The sequence below is a fragment of the Oncorhynchus gorbuscha genome, linkage group LG18 (genome assembly GCF_021184085.1).
Source record: "Oncorhynchus gorbuscha isolate QuinsamMale2020 ecotype Even-year linkage group LG18, OgorEven_v1.0, whole genome shotgun sequence".
Lineage (NCBI taxonomy): Eukaryota > Metazoa > Chordata > Actinopteri > Salmoniformes > Salmonidae > Oncorhynchus > Oncorhynchus gorbuscha.
This window is the reverse complement of record NC_060190.1, coordinates 4,610,181-4,631,870: the sequence shown is the minus strand read 5'-3', so window position 1 is coordinate 4,631,870 and position 21,690 is coordinate 4,610,181. Positions and strand designations below refer to the sequence as shown.

The window sequence follows — 21,690 nt, the reverse complement described above, 5'->3', positions numbered from 1 at the left end:
TCATTTAGGTCAACATTGGATCATTCAGAGATCCTCACTGAACTTCTGGAGAGAGTTTGCTGCACTGAAAGTAAAGGGGCTGAATAATTTTGCACGTCCAATTTTTCAGTTTTTGATTTGTTCCACTTCATGATTGTGTCCCACTTGTTGTTGATTCTTCACAAAAAAAAATACAGTTTTATATCTTTGTTTGAAGCCTGAAATGTGGCAAAAGGTCGCACAGTTCAAGGGGGCCGAATACTTTCGCAAGGCACTGTAATTACCGATTTCTGAATCTGGTACCTCTAATGAAATTATCCTCTGCAGCAGAGGTAACTCTGAGTATTTCTTTCATGTGGCGGCCCTCAAGAGTGCCAGTTTCATCATAGCACTCAATGGTTTTTGTGATTGCACTTTCCGGACTGACTGACCTTCATGTCTTAAAGTCATGATGGACTGTCGTTTCTCTTTGCTTATTTGAGCTGTTCTTGGCATAATACTTGGTATTTTACCAAATAGGACTGTCTTCTGTATAGCAACCCTCAAAGTTGCCAGGATGTCACACGTCCTACTTTTACCAATACACTCCTAACAACCAACTCGTTACGAAATGTATATGATCAAATAAGCCAGAAGACAGATTTTGGGCCCAGTTATCCCTCTTGCTTCTCCTCTTCTTCACTGTTTGATAGGAAATGACTGGTATATGAAATATGGTGGAAACTAGCGCATGCCTCCACCAGCCAATGCTCTTAGATTTGCGGGTCGTTTTGAACGAGTGAACATTAAAGGAACAACAGATATTCGAGGACGCACCCAAATCCGAGGTATAGACTCATTTTAAATTCCTTATATTAGGCAAAGCAGACAGTACCATTTTCTTATTTTTTAAATTTACAGATAGTCAGGGGCTCAATCCAACACTCAGACATCATTTACAAACAAAGCATTTGTGTTTAGTCAGTCCACCAGATCGGAGGCAGTAGGGATGACCAGGCATGTTCTCTTGATAAATATGTGAATTGGACAATTTTCCTGTCCTGCTAAGCATTCAAAATGTAATGAGTACTTTTGGGTGTCAGGAAAATGTATGGAGTAAAAAGTACATTATATTCTTTAGCAATGTAGTGAAGTAAAAGTTGTCAAAAATATGAATAGTAAAGTACAGATACACAAGAAAACAACTTATGTAGTGCTGTAAGTATTTTTACTTCAGTACTTCACACCACTGGTAACCAAATAACTAGGGCTTTACATGCACACTAATCATTTCCTATTAAACTGATTATGGCAGTAGACAGAGTATGACATTCGTCATGTAAACATCTTACTCTGCTGATCTTAATTGGTGTGAGGTCATAACAGAAGTAAGGATTCACCTTTAAAAACACCTGGTTTTCTGAACAATCTTTAGAATGATTAGGACATGTAAACACTTTAATCAGAGTTATAGAGGTGTATTTAATCTGTGTATGTGCTAACACAAGCAGCGCCAGCTAACTTCTTTTGACTGAGTTCAGGAAAACTAAAAGTATACAGTTTAGAAATTGTTTTCACAAACAAACTTTTTCTCCAAACTCAGAATTAAATATGCTTAAAAAGAATTATATGGTTGGTGTGGTGGTACGTTTGATCCTCGTCCCAGTCAGCAGTGAGGATACAGGCAGAAACTCCTGTACAGTAGAAGGCTACAATGATCTCAACTTTCCTGTGTTGTCTGTGGGGAACAATCGTCTTTGAAGGAAGCAGCTGTAGGAATCATAGTGTATGTTCTGATTCTCATCCTCTGGCTTTAAGTGGTTCAGGTGAGTGAGAGGAATTAACCCCTTTTCATATTCTGTTTTATAATCATTGATCTCAATATTAAACTTGATTTTAATTTCTGAATTAATTCATCCAATCATCTGTTCATTTATTTATTCTTTCCATCATTCGCAAAAACAGGGAGAAGGCCTCCAAATCCACCTCTGACAGAAGAGACACAGCAGAGAATGGACTTGTGAGTCTGTTGGAATCAGCTGACTGACAACGGTATGTGTGAATCACCCTTAGCTGCTTGGCAAAGTGGATTTTTCTGGTTTTCAGGGATAAAGCATTTAACCTAACTACCGTTTCTTTTGAAAACGGAAGTGTGCTGACAAACGGAAGTGTGCACTCTGCTCAGGCATCTTTCTATGCCAATGACTGTGGCGTTACTGTATTTTTCAACCGTAATGTTATCGGTCTTCTTTCCCCATCAGCGAGACGCTAGTCCAATTTATGTCAACGGCTCAGGCATGGCCATGACCCCTTCTGCAGCACAGACAGCAGACACAGATGATCAGGATGATGTTCACAACATCAGTATTCACCACAGAAACCAGAAAGTGCCTCTATATTCCACCGTCCAACTGCCTCAAACCCAGAAATAGGTTGGGTTCTTCTATGTGTGTATTGGCAGTTTTTAAAATAAATTAAAAAGGTGCAAACTGCCGTCATCTGTGCTGGAGTCTGTATCGTCTGAACAGGTGCAAAGTCAAGGTTGGTGATTTCCTGCCACCTGCAGTCATGGAATGTTTGCTCAGGAGTATAATTAATTAGCAGACCCTTCATGCTGACCTGGATATACTTTTTTTTATCCTTCCTGAACTCATATCAAGTCCCACCTAGTCGACTACTTCAAAATGGTGAAAACCCTCAATGCTGCTATCCATGCTAAAATAGGCTTTGGTCCAAGTGCTCCCTTTACCTACCTCTATGGTTTGAGTCAGCTGTTGACTGCTGTCAGCTGTTGACGGCTGTTGTGTTGAGATGCCAGAAGAGAGCACTGTGGTCCAATTATATTGTAGGATTTTAATAGGGATATTTTACAACTCTCCTTCTTGTAGAATAGCTTGACTGACTTAAACCCTTGGCTTCTAGAAGGAACATAGGCCTCTTGTATAATAAGTGCTCCATAAGAAGTTAATAGATTTGTTGAAAAGCCCTTTACTGACATGTTGGTTGTCAGGAGAAGACATGACAGGAAGAGAGCACTTCATCACCATTTTAGCCTCTGTACATCTGGATGGTGTCAACCACAGACCTCAGACTTTGTTTCACACATCCAATAAGGCATTCTATCAAAACTCTCGCTCTCTCTTCACTCTGTAAGTACACTTGATAATAACGTATACCCTACCGTTCTACTTTTTATTGGGGATTTGTTCTGCAGAATGAAAGCTTGCATGTAAATCCAAATGTAAAATAGACATCTATAGTGTGGTGTAATGTATTTTGTTATGTTGAGTTGAATTACATAGAAGAGACCAGGATATATTGTGTGCCTGAGTTCCAAAACAACAATGCTATAGTCATGATAATGAGAATAAAATAAGTTTGAAACAATTGATGGAGAAACATGTCTTACAGGAGCTACACATTTGCTACAATAAGTGACCACCCTCCCTCCCGTGCTTAGTTGCAGTATGACGTGTAATCTACATAATATTAACCATCTACAGTCGTGGCCAAACGTTTTGAGAATGACACAAATATGAATTTCCATAAAGTTTGCTGCTTCAGTGTCTTTAGATATTTTTGTCAGATGTTTAATATGGAAAACTGAAGTAAAACTAAAACTACAAGCATTTCATAAGTGTCAAAGGCTTATGTTGACAATTACATGAGGTTGATGCAAAGAGTCAATATTTGCAGTATTGACCCTTCTTTTTCAAGACCTCTGCAATCCACCCTGGCATGCTGTCAATTAACTTCTGGGCCACATCCTGACTGATGGCAGCCCATTCTTGCATAATCAATGCTTGGAGTTTGTCAGAATTTGTGGGTATTTGTTTGTCCATCCGCCTCCTGCGGATTGACCACAAGTTCTCAATGGGAATATGGTCTGGGGAGTTTCCTGGCCATGGAACCAAAATATCGACGTTTTGTTCCCCGAGCCACTTAGTTATCACTTTTGCCTTATGACAAGGTGCTCCATCATGCTGGAAAAGGCATCGTTCGTCACAGAGAAGTTGCTCTCGGAGGATGTGTTGGTACCATTCTTTATTCATGGCTGTGTTCTTAGGCAAAATTGTGAGTGAGCCCACTCCCTTGGCTGAGAAGCAACCCCACACATGAATGGTCTCAGGATGCTTTACTGTTGGCATGACACAGGACTGATGGTAGCGCTCACCTTGTCTTCTCCGTACAAGCTTTTTTCCGGATGCCCCAAACAATCGGAAAGGGGATTCATCAGAGAAGATGACTTTACCCCAGTCCTCAGCAGTCCAATCCCTGTACCTTTTGCAGAATATCAGTCTGTCCCTGATGTTTTTCCTGGAGAGAAATGGCTTCTTTGCTGCCCTTCTTGAAACCAGGCCATCCTCCAAAAGTATTTGCCTCACTGTACGTGCAGATGCACTCACACCTGCTTGCTGCCATTCCTGAGCAAGCTCTGTGCTGGTGGTACCCCAGACCCGCGCAGCTGAATCAACATTAGGAGACGGTCCTGGCGCTTGCTGGACTTTCTTGGGCGCCCTGAAGCCTTCTTCACAACAATTGAACCGCTCTCCTTGAAGTTCTTGATGATCCGATAAATGGTTGATTTAGGTACAATCTTACTGGCAATGGTTCCAAGCACCACCCTCCTGAAGCTTCCAGTCTGTTATTCAAACTCAATCAGCATGACAGTGATCTCCAGCCTTGTCCTCGTCAACACTCACACCCGTGTCAACGAAAGAATCACTGACATCATGTCAGCTGGTCCGTTTGTGGCAGGGCTGAAATGCAGTGGAAATGTTTTTGGGGATTCAGTTCATTTGCATGTTAGAGGGACTTTGCAATTAATCTGATCACTCTTCAATACATTCTAGAGTATATGCAAATTGCCATCATACAAACTGAGGCAGCAGACTTTGTGAAAATTAATATTTGTGTCATTCTCAACTTTTGGCAATGACTGTACTCTATTAAAGGGGGCACTGATCTGTGGGCCTATGTGACATGTGACATCATTAGTTGCCTTTCATCAAAAAGATCATGCATGTTAATATCTTAATAATGTGTCAAAATATATGTCTTATAATGTGTCAAAAGTATTAGAACACCTACTCATTCAAGGGTTTTTCTTTATTTTTTACTATTTTCTATATTGTGGAATAGTAGTGAATACATAACTATGAAATAACACATGGAATCAAATAGTGAGCAAAAAGTGTTAAAACAAATCAAAGTATATTTTTGATTCTTCAAAGTAGCCACCCTTTGCCTTACACTGCTTTGCACACTCTTGGTATTCTCTCAACCAGCTTCATGAGGAATGACAGAGTGATTCATTCCTCATGAAGCTGGAGAGAATGCCAACAGTTTTGAATGATTCCTATATATGCTGAGCACTTGTTGGCTGATTTTCCTTCACTCTGCGGTCCAGCTCATCCCAAACCATCTCAATTGGGTTGAGGTTGGATGATTGTAGAGGCCCGGTCATCTGATGCAGCACTCCATCACTCTTCTTATTGGTCAAATAGCCCTTATACAACCTGGAGGTGTGTTGGGTCATTGTCCTGTTGAAAAACAAATGATAGTCCCACTAAGCACAAACCAGATAGCATGGCGTATCGCTGCAGAATGCTGTGGTAGCCATGCTGGTTAAGTGTACCTTGAATTCTAAATAAATTACCGACAGTGTCGCCAGGAAAGCACCCCCACACCACCTCCTCCTCCATGCTTCATGTTGGGAACCACACATGGGGAGATCATCTGTTCACCAACTGTGTCTCACAAAGACACAGCGGTTGGAAACAAACATCTCAAATGTGGACTCCTCAGACCAAAGGACAAATTTCCAACGGTCTAATGTCCATTGCTCGTGTTTCTTGGCCCAAGCAAGTCTCCTCTTCTCATTGGTGTCCTTTAGTAGTGGTTTCTTTGTAGCAATTCGACCATGAAGGCCTGATTCACGCAGTCTCCTCTGAACTGTTTACGTTAAGATTTGTCTGTTAGTTGAACTCTCCAAAGCATGTATTTGGGTGGCAATCTGAGGTGCAGTTAACTCTAATGAACTTATCCTCTGCAGCAAAGGTAACTCTGGGTCTTCCTTTCCTGTGGGGGTCCTGATGTGAGCCAGTTAGCGCTTGATAGTTTTTGCAACTGCACCTGCAGAAACTTTCATAGTTCTTGACATTTTCCGGATTGACTGACCTTCATGTCTTAAAGTAATGATGGACTGTCGTTTCTCTTTGCTTATATGAGCTGTTCTTGCCATAATATGGACTTGGTCTTCTACCAAATAGAGCTATGTTCTGTATACCATCCCTACCTTAACACAACTGGAACCCAAAAGAGTTCTCCTATGGGGACAGCTGAAGAACCCATTTGGAATCCTGTTTTCTAAGACTACCCTGCATGTGTCACAGGTGTAACCAAGGTCTTATAATGAGTGACATAATCCTCACCTCGTCCATGGAGGCTACACTGTTGATCCTGGCAACGGCTCAAAGGTTCTGAGCACGGTTGCTAGGCGATGGTCCAGGGTGGAGAGGGGCCACGGGAATAGAGGATCATGAAAAAGAGTCCCTCATGACATCAGACTGTACTGGGGCAGGGAGAGGAGACGCAGACAGACACAGGAGGGTAGAGTGACAGATCCTAGAGAAGGAGAAAGAGAGCGAGAGAGAAATGAAGTAAAAGTTGAGAAAGAAGAGGAATAAATTATATTTTTCATTTAACATGTTCTCTCCTCTAGGTGAGTATATATATTCATGATAACACAACTTATGTCTTAATTTTTTATCATGTACCGTGTTATACCTGCAGCACTGCTCCAGAGGTGTCAGGATAGAGGGTCCATCTGTAGAGTGACGTCCAAACCTGTAGTCAGCACACAGTGTCAATGTTACAATCAACTAACGTTAGTTAAACCTGTAATCAGCACAGTGTCAATGTTACAATCAACTAACGTTAGTTAAACCTGTAGTCAGCACACAGACAGTGTCAATGTTACAATCAACTAACGTTAGTTAAACCTGTAGTCAGCAACAGTGTCAATGTTACAATCAACTAACGTTAGTTAAACCTGTAGTCAGCACACAGACAGTGTCAATGTTACAATCAACTAACGTTAGTTAAACCTGTAGTCAGCACACAGTGTCAATGTTACAATCAACTAACGTTAGTTAAACCTGTAGTCAGCACACAGACAGAGTCAATGTTACAATCAACTAACGTTAGTTAAACCTGTAGTCAGCACACAGACAGTTCGTTAGCTAGCATTCAAGGGCTGACTGTTCTCTATTTGTGCAGAGTAAAAATAAAATGTTGATAATTTGTGTAGTCTTACTACTGCAGTAGGCTACTGCTTGTCCATGTGATCGCTAACAGCAAGAAACCCAGACGAGAGAAACGTGAAAGCATTCAGGCAGCAGAGATGAGCTTGTCATTAGCTAGCGAACGTTTGCTTTATAGCTACAATATAGCTTTATTTGTTATTTTGAAATTGCATCTTTATTGTTTATTTATTGTATACAAGTTATATACATAGACAGAAGGGAGTTAGTTATAAATACAATACATTTGACTGTAGTTTAGTTTAGAAGAAAGACTTACGCAGGGGTGTAAAGTACTTAAGTAAAAATACTTTAAATTACTACTTTAGTAGTTTTTGGGTGTATCTGTACTTTACTATGTATATATTTGACAACTTTCACTTCACTACATAGTAGTATAAGAACATTTTAATTATTCATACTTATATTTGAACAATTACCTCAAAGTTGTATCTTTCCATAATTCCTCTCCGTGTAAATAGATTCCCACTAATATGAACTAATTGGCGCACAAGGACAATGTTGTTCGAGAACCAGATACTCCCTCGCGAGAGAGAAGCCTGTTGAGATACTTCCTCTTTGCGCATGTGTTCCAAGTGGCTGTCAGGTAAAAGTAGACGATATCAGACAACAGGATTCTTAGGGAAAGGGGGTGTTGAACGTTTTCTTCACTTTAATAGATCACGTCAAATTTTATCCAGGAACTTTCTGAAGTAATATTAGGCTACATGAGACGTTTATTTGTTCTAACTTATTTACGTTTTGATATTTAAATAGATGTTTGATTGCTCTGGTCTAGGGGCGCATCAGTCGCAGCCTTGAGAATCATTATCTGAACACTACAACAAAGTAGTTCAACTGTACTGTACCCTACAACATGTCACGCCATACAAATAAACACTAGCTTCCACAATGGATCGGGTAAGTCTATATGCCTGCTGTGTTGTACAAAATGTTTAGGCCTAGTTTTCATCATCTTGGATCCTCCACATTCATGTGTTGAGTTTAAACGGCTGGACAAAAAAAACTCTTCTTCAACAAAGTAGCCTACTACTACTACAATATCATGTTTAGGAATCTGTGACTGACCTAATTATCTCTCCTTCCTCCCAAAGTGTTCACATTCCTTCGCTGATTTCGAACACATTGTCCATTATTTGACCTGATACTCAAGTGGCCGCTCAAACAAAGAAAATACATGTCTTTAAAAATGGAAGGAAATCGGAAAAGGGCGAGATCAGGTGGGACCATTATAGCCAACGAGAGGGCAGACATGCGTGTTGCAACAGAGTCTAACTTCTATTTAGCATTTACATTTATGTCGGATTAGGCATAACGCTAGAAGTGTTGTTCAGGTTAGGGTTAAAATCACATGTTAATAAGGACAATGGTAGAAATGGGCGTGGTTTAGGGATTTGTTTGCGGTAACTAGTGTCAAGTCACTACTACCATATAAAGTGTCCTATTTTTATCAATACACTCTTAACAACCTAATCGGTACGAATTTTATATTTGATCAAATGAAACAGAAGCCAGATTTTGGGCCCAGTTATCCCTCTCGCTTCACCTCTTCATCGCTGTTTGAAATCAAATGACTGGTATGAGATATATATGGTATGAGATATATTACATTTACATTGAAGTCATTTAGCAGACGCTCTTATCCAGAGCGATTTACAATGGTGGAAACTAGCCCATTCCTCCACCAGTCAATGCTCTTAGATTAGTGGGAAGTAGTGAATGATTCAGCATTTGAGGAAAAAGGAGATATCCTAAGGATGCACCCAAAATCAGAGGTTTGGAATAAATTAATAAAATACTTGGTTTAATGTTAATCAATGTAGAATACTTATTGTGGCCAACAGGACAAAGCTAGCCCGTCCCACTTCACCCCCCTGGAGTCCCCAGGTCTAATGTCTCCCTGTATTTTACTGCTGGGTCTGGTCGACTGCAGGAAAACACCGGGGCAGAGCGGAACTGAGAGAGGAGAAGAGGAACATGGAGATGTGATTTCATTACGTAAGAACCATGGTGTGTGGATTAGACTACAGTCTGCTTCTGTAACAAATAATTGATTTAAGCATATATTGATAAAAATATCTGGTCGATTTTAAGAAGTGTAACTTGGTAAAAAAGAAGTTTGATTCAACATAATTTTAACATTCTGTCATGAAGAGCAAGTGCTCAACTAAATAAAAAAACAAGTTTCTCATCTCAAGAGGTTACATAGAAATAAATACTATAGTAAGTGCCAAATAAAGTAACCGGGTTGACTTAACAGGGGACGACTGAAAACAACAAAACCGCTGGATTACATGGCTAAAATAGGCAAGCAGCGCCAGCTAACATCTGTTGCTCGAGTCCGGTGAGTTCAGGAAAACCTGAAAGTATGCAGCTTTATTTATCCGAACTCAATCAAATATGCTTAAAATAACATGGTCGCTGTTGTAGAAAGTTTATTTTGATCGCCTATTTTTTGCATTTATCAAAGTCACGTAGCCTGATTTCAGATGTGTCCATATAAACAGGTTTATGAGGGAAATTGTTCTACTTTCCAAGCCTGTCCATGTTTAAATCAAACTCCTATACTAATTGACTATTCACAATAGTCATATTATTCTGCGCTTGTAACCGTACTCAATGATGGTAAACCTACGAGTTATTATTGTATTAGGTGGGTTAAAATCTTCCTAGAAGTTTTGACGGAGGGACCTGTCAAAATGCTGAATTGTGTCACTTTAGCAAGTCTTTATTCATAAAACAAATCTAATTATTCAAATACTCCATCCATGTGTTCTGTATTAAATGGCACTTTATTTTATATAACAGAGATTTAAAATGGAATATTGGTGCACAATTATTACTGGAAAAATATCAGAAGGACGCAAAAGGCATTCATTTAATGGAAATACCGATCTGTTTATGGACCCATATTTGCAGAACTTAATGATTTAATGTCATTGTTTCACAGGGGACATCCCTAATCGTTGCTCTCTCAGTGGGAAGGGCTTATCATCTGGGGCACCTCGACAACATCATGATGCTGAGGAGAAAGAGCAGAGTCTCTCCAGATCAGAACACCTCAAGAAACACCAGCAGAGATGTATAGGGAAGAAACCTCACCACTGCTGCTTTGACTGTGGGAAGAGTTTTGCTAAACAGAAGGAATTGATCATTCATGAGTGGATTCACACTGGTGAGAAACTGTACCACTGCTCTCAGTGTGGGAAGAGTTTAGCTGATTCTAAAACATTAAATTCTCATCAGAAAATTCATACAGGGGAGATACCGTACCCCTGCTTTGATTGTGGGAAATACCTCATTCAATCAGGAGCCCAGGCAACACACAAACACGTATACTCAAGAGAGAAACCTTATCGCTGTGATCAGTGTGGGAAGAGCTTTAATAAATCAGGACACCTGACTATACACGAACGCATACACACAGGAGAGAAGCCTTATAGCTGTGATCAGTGTGGGAAGGGCTTCAGTCGATCAGGAGACCTGACTAGACACCAACGCATACACACAGGAGAGAAGCCTTATCGCTGTGATCAGTGTGGGAAGAGCTTCAATAATTCAGGACAACTGACTACACACCAACGCATACACACAGGAGAGAAGCCTTATAGCTGTTATCATTGTGGGAAGACCTTCATTCGATCAGGAGACCTGACTACACACAAACGCCTACACACAGGAGAGAAGCCTTACAGCTGTGATCAGTGTGGGAAGAGCTTTAATCAGTCAGGACACCTGAACACGCACCAACGCATACACACAGGAGAGAAGCCTTATAGCTGTGATCAGTGTGGGAAGAGCTTTGCTCGAGATTTCACTCTGACTACACACCAGCGAACACACAGAGGAGATAAGCCTTATAGCTGTGGTCAGTGTGGGAAGAGCTTTGCTCGAGATTCCACCCTGACGACACACCAACGCATCCACACAGGAGAGAAGCCTTATAGCTGTGACCAGTGTGGGAAGAGCTTCAATCATTCAGGATCCCTGATTATACACCAACGCATACACACAGGAGAGAAGCCTTATAGCTGTGATCAGTGTGGGAAAAGCTTCAATCATTCAGGATCCCTGACTGAACACCAACGCATACACACAGGAGAGAAGCCTTATAGCTGTGATCGGTGTGGGAAGAGCTTCAATCATTCAGGATCGCTCACTACACACAAACGCATACACACAGGAGAGAAGCCTTATAGCTGTCATCAGTGTGGGAAGAGCTTCAATCAATCCGGAGACCTGACTACACACCAACGCCTACACACAGGAGAGAAGCCATATAGCTGTGATCAGTGTGGGAAGAGCTTCAATCAGTCAGGACACCTGAACACGCACCAACGCATACACACAGGAGAGAAGCCTTATAGCTGTGATCAGTGTGGGAAGAGCTTCATTCAATCAGTAGAGCTGACTAGACACCAGCGAATACACACTGGAGAGAAATCTTACTCCTGTCTTTGTGGAAAGTGGTTTGCTCATTCAGTGTCACTGATAAAACACCAGAAAGCTCAAACATGTTTTCTTTCATCTCCCTCCTCTCCGGCACCGGTTCCAGATCCCTAAATACAGTTTCAATAGAAAACATCTTGTGAAGAGTCATCCATCTCCCATTCTCTAACAGTTTACTAAGTCTGATTACCATGGTAACCTGTGTAGCATGATATGCAGCTCTGGATCCATATTTACCAAGCGTCTTGAAGTAGGAGTCCTGTGTGTGTGGTGGCGTGTTCAGAGCTGTATCTATTTCATTAACTCCTACTATCCATCAAATAATGTAGAATAATGTTTCAGAAATGGTAGGTGCATATTCATGTGTGATGGAAATGTTGTCTGAAGAGAGTCTTGAATTGTACATTGTCTCATACACTCATTGGTTCCTGTAGGTGCTGGGTAGAGATATGAGGGGGAGACGGTCATGACCCCCTCAGACCTTTTGGCAGAATGCCCAGTATATGTTCTGTAAGTTAAGATAGGAGACGGTTCCAGTCACATGCAGGATCCAAACGTTAATGATGAGTAATGTAAACCATGCAAATATAACTTGTCTGTGTTAGCAGTGTATAAGAGAACTAACGGGACTGCCCCGAAAGAGCTCCCGACCGACATGTACTATGGTGCATTAAGTTTGTTGGAATCTCTCTATCTTGCTGATAATAAATAATGATTAATTTCAGTTTATTTGAGGCCCTGCTGGTAATTTCCATGACACGTATTCAATACAAAAACAAATGATGTGAAGGAGATGTGTCACGCTGCATGAGGCACTGACTGATACTGAGGCACTGACTGGCACTGATACTGACTACCTTTTTTAAGGGATCTATGACCAACAGATGCATATCTGTAATCCCAGTCATGTGAAATCCATAGATTAGGGTCTAATTCATTTAGAACAGTTTACTGATTTGTTTATATGAACTGTAACTCAGTAAAATCTAACAAATTGTTGCATGTTGTGTTTGTTGTTTTAGTGTAATAATTATAGAAGAAACTAATTGAATAAATGAATGGGCCTCCTACTGTTTTAGGTGTTTTGGGTCAGAACTCTTTCAACGTGACTTACACCCATCAGAGTATCTGTGCCCTGGAACAACTTACTGTCACAGGTAATATATAATATATACAGGTAATATATAATATCTACAGGTAATATATACAGTGCCTTGCGAAAGTATTCGGCCCCCTTGAACTTTGCGACCTTTTGCCACATTTCAGGCTTCAAACATAAAGATATAAAACTGTATTTTTTTGAAGAATCAACAACAAGTCGGACACAATCATGAAGTGGAACGACATTTATTGGATATGTCAAACTTTTTTAACAAATCAAAAACTGAAAAATTGGGCGTGCAAAATTATTCAGCCCCCTTAAGTTAATACTTTGTAGCGCCACATTTTGCTGCGATTACAGCTGTAAGTCGCTTGGGGTATGTCTCTATCAGTTTTGCACTTCGAGAGACTGAAATTTTTTCCCATTCCTCCTTGCAAAACAGCTCGAGCTCAGTGAGGTTGGATGGAGAGCATTTGTGAACAGCAGTTTTCAGTTCTTTCCACAGATTCTCGATTGGATTCAGGTCTGGACTTTGACTTGGCCATTCTAACACCTGGATATGTTTATTTTTGAACCATTCCATTGTAGATTTTGCTTTATGTTTTGGATCATTGTCTTGTTGGAAGACAAATCTCAGTCCCAGTCTCAGGTCTTTTGCAGACTCCATCAGGTTTTCTTCCAGAATGGTCCTGTATTTGGCTCCATCCATCTTCCCATCAATTTTAACCATCTTTCCTGTTGCTGCTGAAGAAAAGCAGGCCCATACCATGATGCTGCCACCACCATGTTTGACAGTGGGGATGGTGTGTTCAGGGTGATGCGCTGTGTTGCTTTTACGTCAAACATAACGTTTTGCATTGTTGCCAAAAAGTTCAATTTTGGTTTCATCTGACCAGAGCACCTTCTTCCACATGTTTGGTGTGTCTCCCAGGTGGCTTGTGGCAAACTTTAAACAACACTTTTTATGGATATCTTTAATAAATGGCTTTCTTCTTGCCACTCTTCCATAAAGGCCAGATTTGTGCAATATACGACTGATTGTTGTCCTATGGACAGAGTCTCCCACCTCAGCTGTAGATCTCTGCAGTTCATCCAGAGTGATCATGGGCCTCTTGGCTGCATCTCTGATCAGTCTTCTCCTTGTATGAGCTGAAAGTTTAGAGGGACGGCCAGGTCTTGGTAGATTTGCAGTGGTCTGATACTCCTTCCATTTAAATATTATCGCTTGCACAGTGCTCCTTGGGATGTTTAAAGCTTGGGAAATCTTTTTGTATCCAAATCCGGCTTTAAACTTCTTCACAACAGTATCTCGGACCTGCCTGGTGTGTTCCTTGTTCTTCATGATGCTCTCTGCGCTTTTAACGGACCTCTGAGACTATCACAGTGCAGGTGCATTTATACGGAGACTTGATTACACACAGGTGGATTGTATTTATCATCATTAGTCATTTAGGTCAACATTGGATCATTCAGAGATCCTCACTGAACTTCTGGAGAGAGTTTGCTGCACTGAAAGTAAAGGGGCTGAATAATTTTGCACCCCCAATTTTTCAGTTTTTGATTTGTTAAAGTTTGAAATATCCAATAAATGTCGTTCCACTTCATGATTGTGTCCCACTTGTTGATTATTCACAAAAAATACAGTTTTATATCTTTATGTTTGAAGCCTGAAATGTGGCAAAAGGTTGCAAAGTTCAAGGGGGCCGAATACTTTCGCAAGGCACTGTAATATCTACAGGTAATATATAATATCTACTGGTAATATCTACAGGTAATATATAATATCAAATTATAATAATTCAGTAGAATCATTCAGAGCTGCAGGTGAAGGTGTCTTCCTCCACAGAGGAAAATAAGAGAACACTGACCTGTAGCACCACCTGTCTTCTGACAATGTCTCACCAACCCAAATACCAAAATAACTACCTAGACCCAGTCAGCAGTAAGGATACAGACAGATACTCCTGTTCTGTAAACGGTCATGAGGATCTTCTCACTGTCACGATGTGGCCTTTTGGGTGTAGATTGTGGCTCCCCCCTTCTCTCTCTCTCCCACGTCAGGTTTTACAACTGTCATAAATACCTGGTGGTAACTCCCATGCAGTATTGAGGGAGAGAGTCTACCAGAGCAAAGAGCTTCTCTTTAATCCCCAAAATGGGAGAGCTAAACCATTTCTATTTTTGAGAATGTGGGAATTGCCCGTGGACATTTAAAGAACAATCCTGTCAAAGTTGTTTGACACACAACTATATCTCTTAATGTGTACATTTCCCAGCTGTCAGATTTACATATATATATATTGAGAAACGTATGTGATTAAACATGAAACTATTTGTGAAAATATGTCATGTGATGTTAACCTTCTAAATTAGTGGTTTTCATATAAAGATTCCAAGAACACAGGATGAGATGTTAGTATCCTTTGTGCAAGCACTTCCAAGAGTTAATGAACAGTGAGCCTGGTGAAATTTGGGGAGCGCATCGTCAGTAGTGTACCTTTGGTTCCTAGGGTGTTTCGGCCTTTCACACTATACACCCTCCCCAAAGGCGGCCAGCGACAGGGTGATCAATCCTACGCTTTCCTCCCATTCCCAATTTAGTCATAGGACTTGCCTTGTTGTTGATAGCCAACATCCCATGGGACTATGCATGGCAGGGGCGTCCTCCTCCCTGAGTCAAGCATTGTTGACTGCATACCTCCTGGCCCTCCCACTTCGGGGCCCAGCTGGGGTTTTTCCTCTTCATGCAGAGCCACTGACTGCCGCCTTCTGCCGCCTCCGATACAGCTTTGATTGCCGAACGCTGGCTCTGGCCCTTAATTCCCAGGTCTCTAAGCAGTCTGGTTGTAGATGTTGCCACAAAACCTCTCCAGCCCACCTCCACTGGTCGGACTTCTGTGTTCCAGCCATGATGCCGTGCTTCGGCAGCTAGATCGTCATAGCGCAGATGTTTTCGCTCATAAGCCTCATCTACTGAGTCCTCCCAGGGTACTGTGAGCTCAATGATGAAGACCTTCTTGAGCGAACGGGACCAGAGCACCATGTCAGGTCTTAGGGTGGTGGTTGCGATCTCCGGAGGAAACACAAGTTGCCGGCCAATGTCAGCTAGCATTTTCCAGTCGCGGGCCAAGCGCAGTTGGTCTCGCTCTACACCATGGTGTAGAGCCGCTCTTCGGAGGTTTAGCCCCTTCGCGGACAAAGTTCGTCCGTAAGGGGTGTGATGCTGCTGGGGGTGCTAGGGAGTTGGTGGCAGCTCGCTTGTCCTCCAGGGCGGACGCAAGGTTTTTAAGGACTTGGTTGTGACGCCAAGTGTTGCGTCCTTGGGTGAGGCTTGTTTTACACCCTGTGAGAATGTGCCTGAGGTTGGCTGGCTTGGAACAGAGGGCACAGTCTGGATCTTCACCATACCATTGGTGAAGATTAACTGGTGTTGGAAGGATGTCATATGTTGCTCTGATGGAAAAGCTCAACCGCCTCGCTTCCATGGCCCACAGATCCTTCCAGCTGATCTTTCTCTTCTCCACACTGTCCCATCGAGTCCACTGTCCCTGTTTGGGAAGAGAGACTGCCTTGGCCCATCTTGCAGTCTCTTCCTGATGGCGTACTTCCTGCACTACCATCTTCCGCCGCTCTGGTGCAGTGTCCTTACTCCAAGCAGCAAGGCTAGTTAGCCCAAGGCCTCCTCTCCCTTGCTGAACATGACCCACAATGTCAGCATGTCTGAGGGCTGCTGTTGCCTCCTGGACTGCTTTTCCTGGCCTCAATTTGCGCCCAGTTGCCAAAGTCGGTGCGTTGTTGCTCACCACTGGGTCTCGAGATTCATTCACTGTCATCTGGAGCCTGGTTTTTGCACACTTGAATTCCTCTGTTAGACTGGTGAGGGGCAGCTTGAGGACACCATCTCCATAGAAGCCTATGGTGGTAAGGCATCGTGGAACTCCGAGCCACTTCTTTAAGTAGCCTGTGACTCCTCTTTCCATCCTCTCCACTGTTGAGATTGGAACCTCAGACACTGCTAAGGGCCACAACACCTGGGGTAGGAGACCAAACTGCAGACACCAGGCCTTTAACTTTCCAGGTAGCTGGGTGTTGTCGATGGACTGTAGGCTACTACTGATGTCTTTGCGCAGCTGTTGCACCTGGTCTTTGTCCTTCAGGCTTGCATCATACCACCTTCCAAGGCTTTTTACCGGCTGCTCAGACACTGTTGGGATTTGGTCATCTCCGATGAAGAATTTCAGGTCAGAGAGTACTCCCTTCACAATCGAGATGCTGCGTGACTTGGATGGTTTAATCTTCATACGGGCCCAGCTGATGTTCTCCTTGAGTTTTCTGAGCAGTCTCCTGGTGCATGGGACAGTGGTGGTCAATGTTGTAATGTCGTCCATGTAGGCTTTGAGTGGAGGGAGGCGGAAACCAGAGTCGACTCGCTGTCCACCAGCAACCCATTTTGAGGATCTGATGATAACCTCCATTGCCATTATGAATGCCAACGGAGAAATGGTACATCCTGCCATTATACCTACATTCAGGCACTGCCATGAGGTGGTGAACTCTGAGGTGGTGAAGCAGAACTGCAGATCCTGGAAGTACGACTTCACCAGGGTTGTGATGGTGTCCGGTATGTGGAAAAATCTGAAGGCAACCCACAGGAGTTCATGGGGCACAGAGCCAAATGCATTGGCGAGGTCGAGGAAGACTACATGGAGGTCCCTTTTCTCCACCTTAGCCATTTGGATCTGGTGCCAGATCATGCTGGAATGTTCCAAGCAGCCAGAGAACCCTGATATTCCTGCCTTCTGTACAGATGTATCGACGTACACATTCCTTTGCAGGTACTCAGCCATCCTCTGGGCAATGACCCTAAAGAAGATTTGGGCGGAATTGGCTGATGTTCACTGCATCCTTCTCCTTAGGGATCAGGACCACGCCTGCCCTATGCGACACTTTGGGTATTATCTTCTTTTGCCAAGCTGTTCTCATAAGCCTCCAGAGGAACCTCAGGACATCTGGTGCGTTCTTATACACTTTGTACGGGACTCCATTTGGCCCAGGGGCTGATGCTGTTCTTGCCCGTCGAACTGTGTTTTCCACCTCTTTCCATGTCAGAGGGCTGGTCTCAATATGATGTTCTGGGGGTTCAATGGGTGGGATATCTGATGGGATGGCCAGATGTTTATGTCGCTTTGAGTCAAAGTTTGTTGTTCTCAGGTGCTCCTCTAGGTCTTTCTTTGTTGTTTTTAGAGCTCCACTTTTTTCCTCCGTGAAGAGACTTTTAAGGAACTTGAAGGGATCTTTATAGAATCGAGTTCTAGTTTGTTCTTTCTTCCTTCTGCGTTTCCGTAGCTTCCGAGGCCTTCTTCCACTGTTTCTTAAGCTGCCGCCTTTCTTGAACGAGGCGCTTGATTTCTTGTTGCCTCCTGGAAACTGGTGGGGTTGGAACCTTTCTCCCGCCTTTTGCCTCTTTCACTCCAAATCTTTCTGTCCCGTACTCATAGATGATGTCCCCCATCCTCTCCAACTTCTTCTCCACTGTGCCTCGAAGTTTCTCGAGGGTCAAGGTAAGGTCAGTATTCACTGTTTCCCACAACTTCTTGTCACTGGCGCCAGGCCACTTCACATACGGTCTGTGACCTGGTAGTCTCCTCTTGACTGCAGGTCTGGGAGGCTGGGTGATTACAGTTGAAGTCGGAAGTTTACATACACCTTACCCAAACACATTTAAACTCAGTTTTTCACAATTCATGACATTTAATCCTAGTAAAAAATTCCCTGTCTTAGGTCAGTTAGGATCACCACTTTATTTTAAGAATGTGAAATGTCAGAATAATAGTAGAGAGAATGATTTATTTCAGCTTCTCTTTCATCACATCCCAGTGGGTCAGAGGTTTACGTACACTCCGTTAGTATTTGGTAGCATTTGGTAGCATTTACATTTTTTAATTTGGGTCAAACTTTTTCGGTAGCCTTCCACAAGCTTCCCACAATAAGTTGGGTGAATTTTGGCCCACTCCTCCTGACAGACCTGGTGTAACTGAGTCAGGTTTGTAGGCCTCCTTGCTCGCACACGCTTTTTCAGTTCTGCCCACAAATGTTCTATAGGATTGAGGTCAGGACTTTGTGATGGCCACTCTAATACCTTGACTTTGTTGTCCGTAAGCCATTTTGCCACAACATTTTTTTTTTCACCTTTATTTAACCAGGTAGGCTAGTTGAGAACAAGTTCTCATTTGCAACTGCGACCTGGCCAAGATAAAGCGCAATTCGACACATACAACAACACAGAGTTACACATGGAATAAACAAAACATACAGTCAATAATACAGTAGAACAAATAAAACAAAAAGTATATATACAGTGAGTGCAAATGAGGTAAGATAAGGGAGTTAAGGAAATAAATAGGCCATGGTGGCGAAGTAATTACAATATAGCAATTAAACACTGGAATGGTAGATCGGCAGAAGATGAATGTGCAGGTAGAGATACTGGGATGCAAAGGAGCAAAATAAATAAATAAATACCAGTATGGGGATGAGGTAGGTAGATGGGCTGTTTACAGATGGGCTATGTACAGGTGCAGTGATCTGTAAGCTGCTCTGACAGGTGGTGCTTAAAGCTAGTGAGGGAGATGTGAGTCTCCAGCGTCAGAGATTTTTGCAATTTGTTCCAGTCATGGGCAGCAGAGAACTGGGAGGAAAGACGACCAAAGGAGGAATTGGCTTTGGTGTGACCAGTGAGATATACCTGCTGGAGCGCGTGCTGCGAGTGGGTGCTGCTATGGTGACCAGTGAGCTGAGATAAGGCGGGGCTTTACCTAGCAGAGACTTGTAGATAACCTGTAGCCAGTGGGTTTGGCGACGAGTATGAAGCGAGGGCCAGCCAACGAGAGCATACAGGTCGCAATGGTGGGTAGTGTATGGGGCTTTGGTGACAAAACGGATGGCACTGTAATAGACTGCATCCAGTTTGTTGAGTAGAGTGTTGGAGGCAATTTTATAGATGACATCATCGAGGTCGAGGATCGGTAGGATGTTCAGTTTTACGAGGGAATGTTTGGCAGCATGAGTGAAGGATGGTTTATTGCGATATAGAAAGCAGATTCTAGATTTAATTTTGGATTGGAGATGCTTAATATGAGTCTGGAAGGAGAGTTTACAGTCTAACCAGACACCCAGGTATTTGTAGTTGTCCACGTATTCTAAGTCAGAGCCGTCCAGAGTAGTGATGCTGGACGGGCGAGCAGGTGCGGGCAGTGATCGATTGAATAGCATTGCATTTAGTTTTACTTGCGTTTAAGAGCAGTTGGAGGCCACGGAAGGAGAGTTGTATGGCATTGAAACTCGTCTGGAGGTTAGTTAACACAGTGTCCAAGGAGGGCCCAGAAGTATACAGAATGGTGTCGTCTGCGTAGAGGTGGATCAGAGAATCACCAGCAGCAAGAGCAACATCATTGATGTATACAGAAAAGAGAGTCGGCCCGAGAATTGAACCCTGTGTCACACCCATAGAGACTGTCAGAGGTCCGTATGGAAGTATGCTTGGGGTCATCGTCATTTTAGAAGACCCATTTGCAACCAAGCTTTAACTTCCTGATTGATGTCCTGAGATGTTGCTTCAATATATCCACATAATTTTCTTTCCTCAAGATGCCATCCATTTTGTGAAGTGCACCAGTCCCTCCTGCAGCAAAGCACCCCCACAACATGATGCTGCCACCCCCATGCTTTATGGTTGGGATGGTGTTCTTCGGCTTACAAGCCTCCCCTTTTCCTCCAAACATAACGTTGGTCATTATTGCCAAACAGTTCTATTTTTGTTTCATCAGACCAGAGGACATTTCTCCAAAAAGTATGATATTTGTCCCCATGTGCAGTTGCAAACCGTAGTCTGGCTTCTTTAATGCGGTTTTGGAGCAGTGGCTTCTTCCTTGCTGAGTGGCCTTTCAGGTTATGTCGATATAGGACTCGTTGTACTGTGGATATAGATATTTTGGACCTGTTTCCTCCAGAATCTTCACAAGGTCCTTTGCTGTTGTTCTGGGATTGATTTGCACTTTTCGCACCAAAGAACATTCATCTATAGGAGACATAACGCATCTCCTTCCTGAGCGGTATGACGGCTGCGTGGTCCCATGGTGTGTTTATACTTGCGTACTATTGTTTGTACAGATGAATGTGGTACCTTCAGGCATTTGAAAATTACTCTCAAGGCTGAACCAGACTTGTGGAGGGCTACAATTTATTTTTCTGAGGTCTTGGCTGATTTATTTTGATTTCCCATGATGTCAAGCGAAGAGGCACTGAGTTTGATGGTAGGCCTTGGTCCACAGGTACACCTTCAATTGACTTAAATATGTCAATTAGCCTATCAGAAGCTTCTAAAGCCACGATATAATTTTATGGAATTTTCCAAGCTGTTTAAAGGCACAGTCAACTTAGTGTATGTAAACTTCTGACCCACTGGAATTGTGAAATAGTAAGTTATAAGTAAATAATCTGTCTGTAAACAATTGTTGGAAAAATTACTTGTGTCATGCAGAAAGTAGATTTGTGGAGCGGTTTAAAAATGAGTTTTAATCACTCCAACCTAAGTGTATGTAAACTTCTGACTTCAACAGTATATTACCTGTGACAGTCAGAGTTGTTCCATGGAAGCTGTACCCCCATTCTGCATACTGTGTTTTAAATCTGAACATGTACTCAGCTGAATCTCTCTCAGGTCTGTGATTCTCAGGGTGCAGTCTTTCTCTTTAGTCCCAAGGTACTCAGCACGAACGTGCATACTCTGGCACCGAGGTCAGGATTTTAGGCACCTCATTACATTTCTCTTGTTTAAAACCTCCTAGCACACGGATC

At 42.6% G+C, this 21,690-nt stretch overlaps 2 long non-coding RNA genes and 1 pseudogene across 3 annotated transcripts; 2 read left to right on the top strand and 1 right to left on the bottom strand.

Annotated features, from left to right (window-relative positions):
• Positions 1 to 1,701: 1,701 nt before the first annotated feature.
• On the top strand, positions 1,702 to 2,451 carry LOC124002839. Its single transcript, XR_006833135.1, has 3 exons — positions 1,702 to 1,784; positions 1,924 to 2,010; positions 2,220 to 2,451. It is a non-coding gene; the product is annotated as an uncharacterized LOC124002839 (long non-coding RNA).
• A 1,825-nt stretch (positions 2,452 to 4,276) lies between these two features.
• Positions 4,277 to 8,354, bottom strand: LOC124002825. 2 transcript variants are annotated; one of them, XR_006833116.1, is made up of 4 exons: positions 7,703 to 8,353; positions 6,748 to 6,807; positions 6,393 to 6,585; positions 4,277 to 4,718 (listed from the first exon to the last, which is right to left on the bottom strand). It is a non-coding gene; the product is annotated as an uncharacterized LOC124002825 (long non-coding RNA). The 2 variants fall into 2 exon arrangements; XR_006833117.1 differs by lacking the exon at positions 4,277 to 4,718 and adding an exon at positions 5,445 to 5,501 and having other exon boundaries at positions 7,703 to 8,354.
• Positions 7,919 to 12,456, top strand: LOC124002712 (annotated as a pseudogene).
• Positions 12,457 to 21,690: the final 9,234 nt, after the last annotated feature.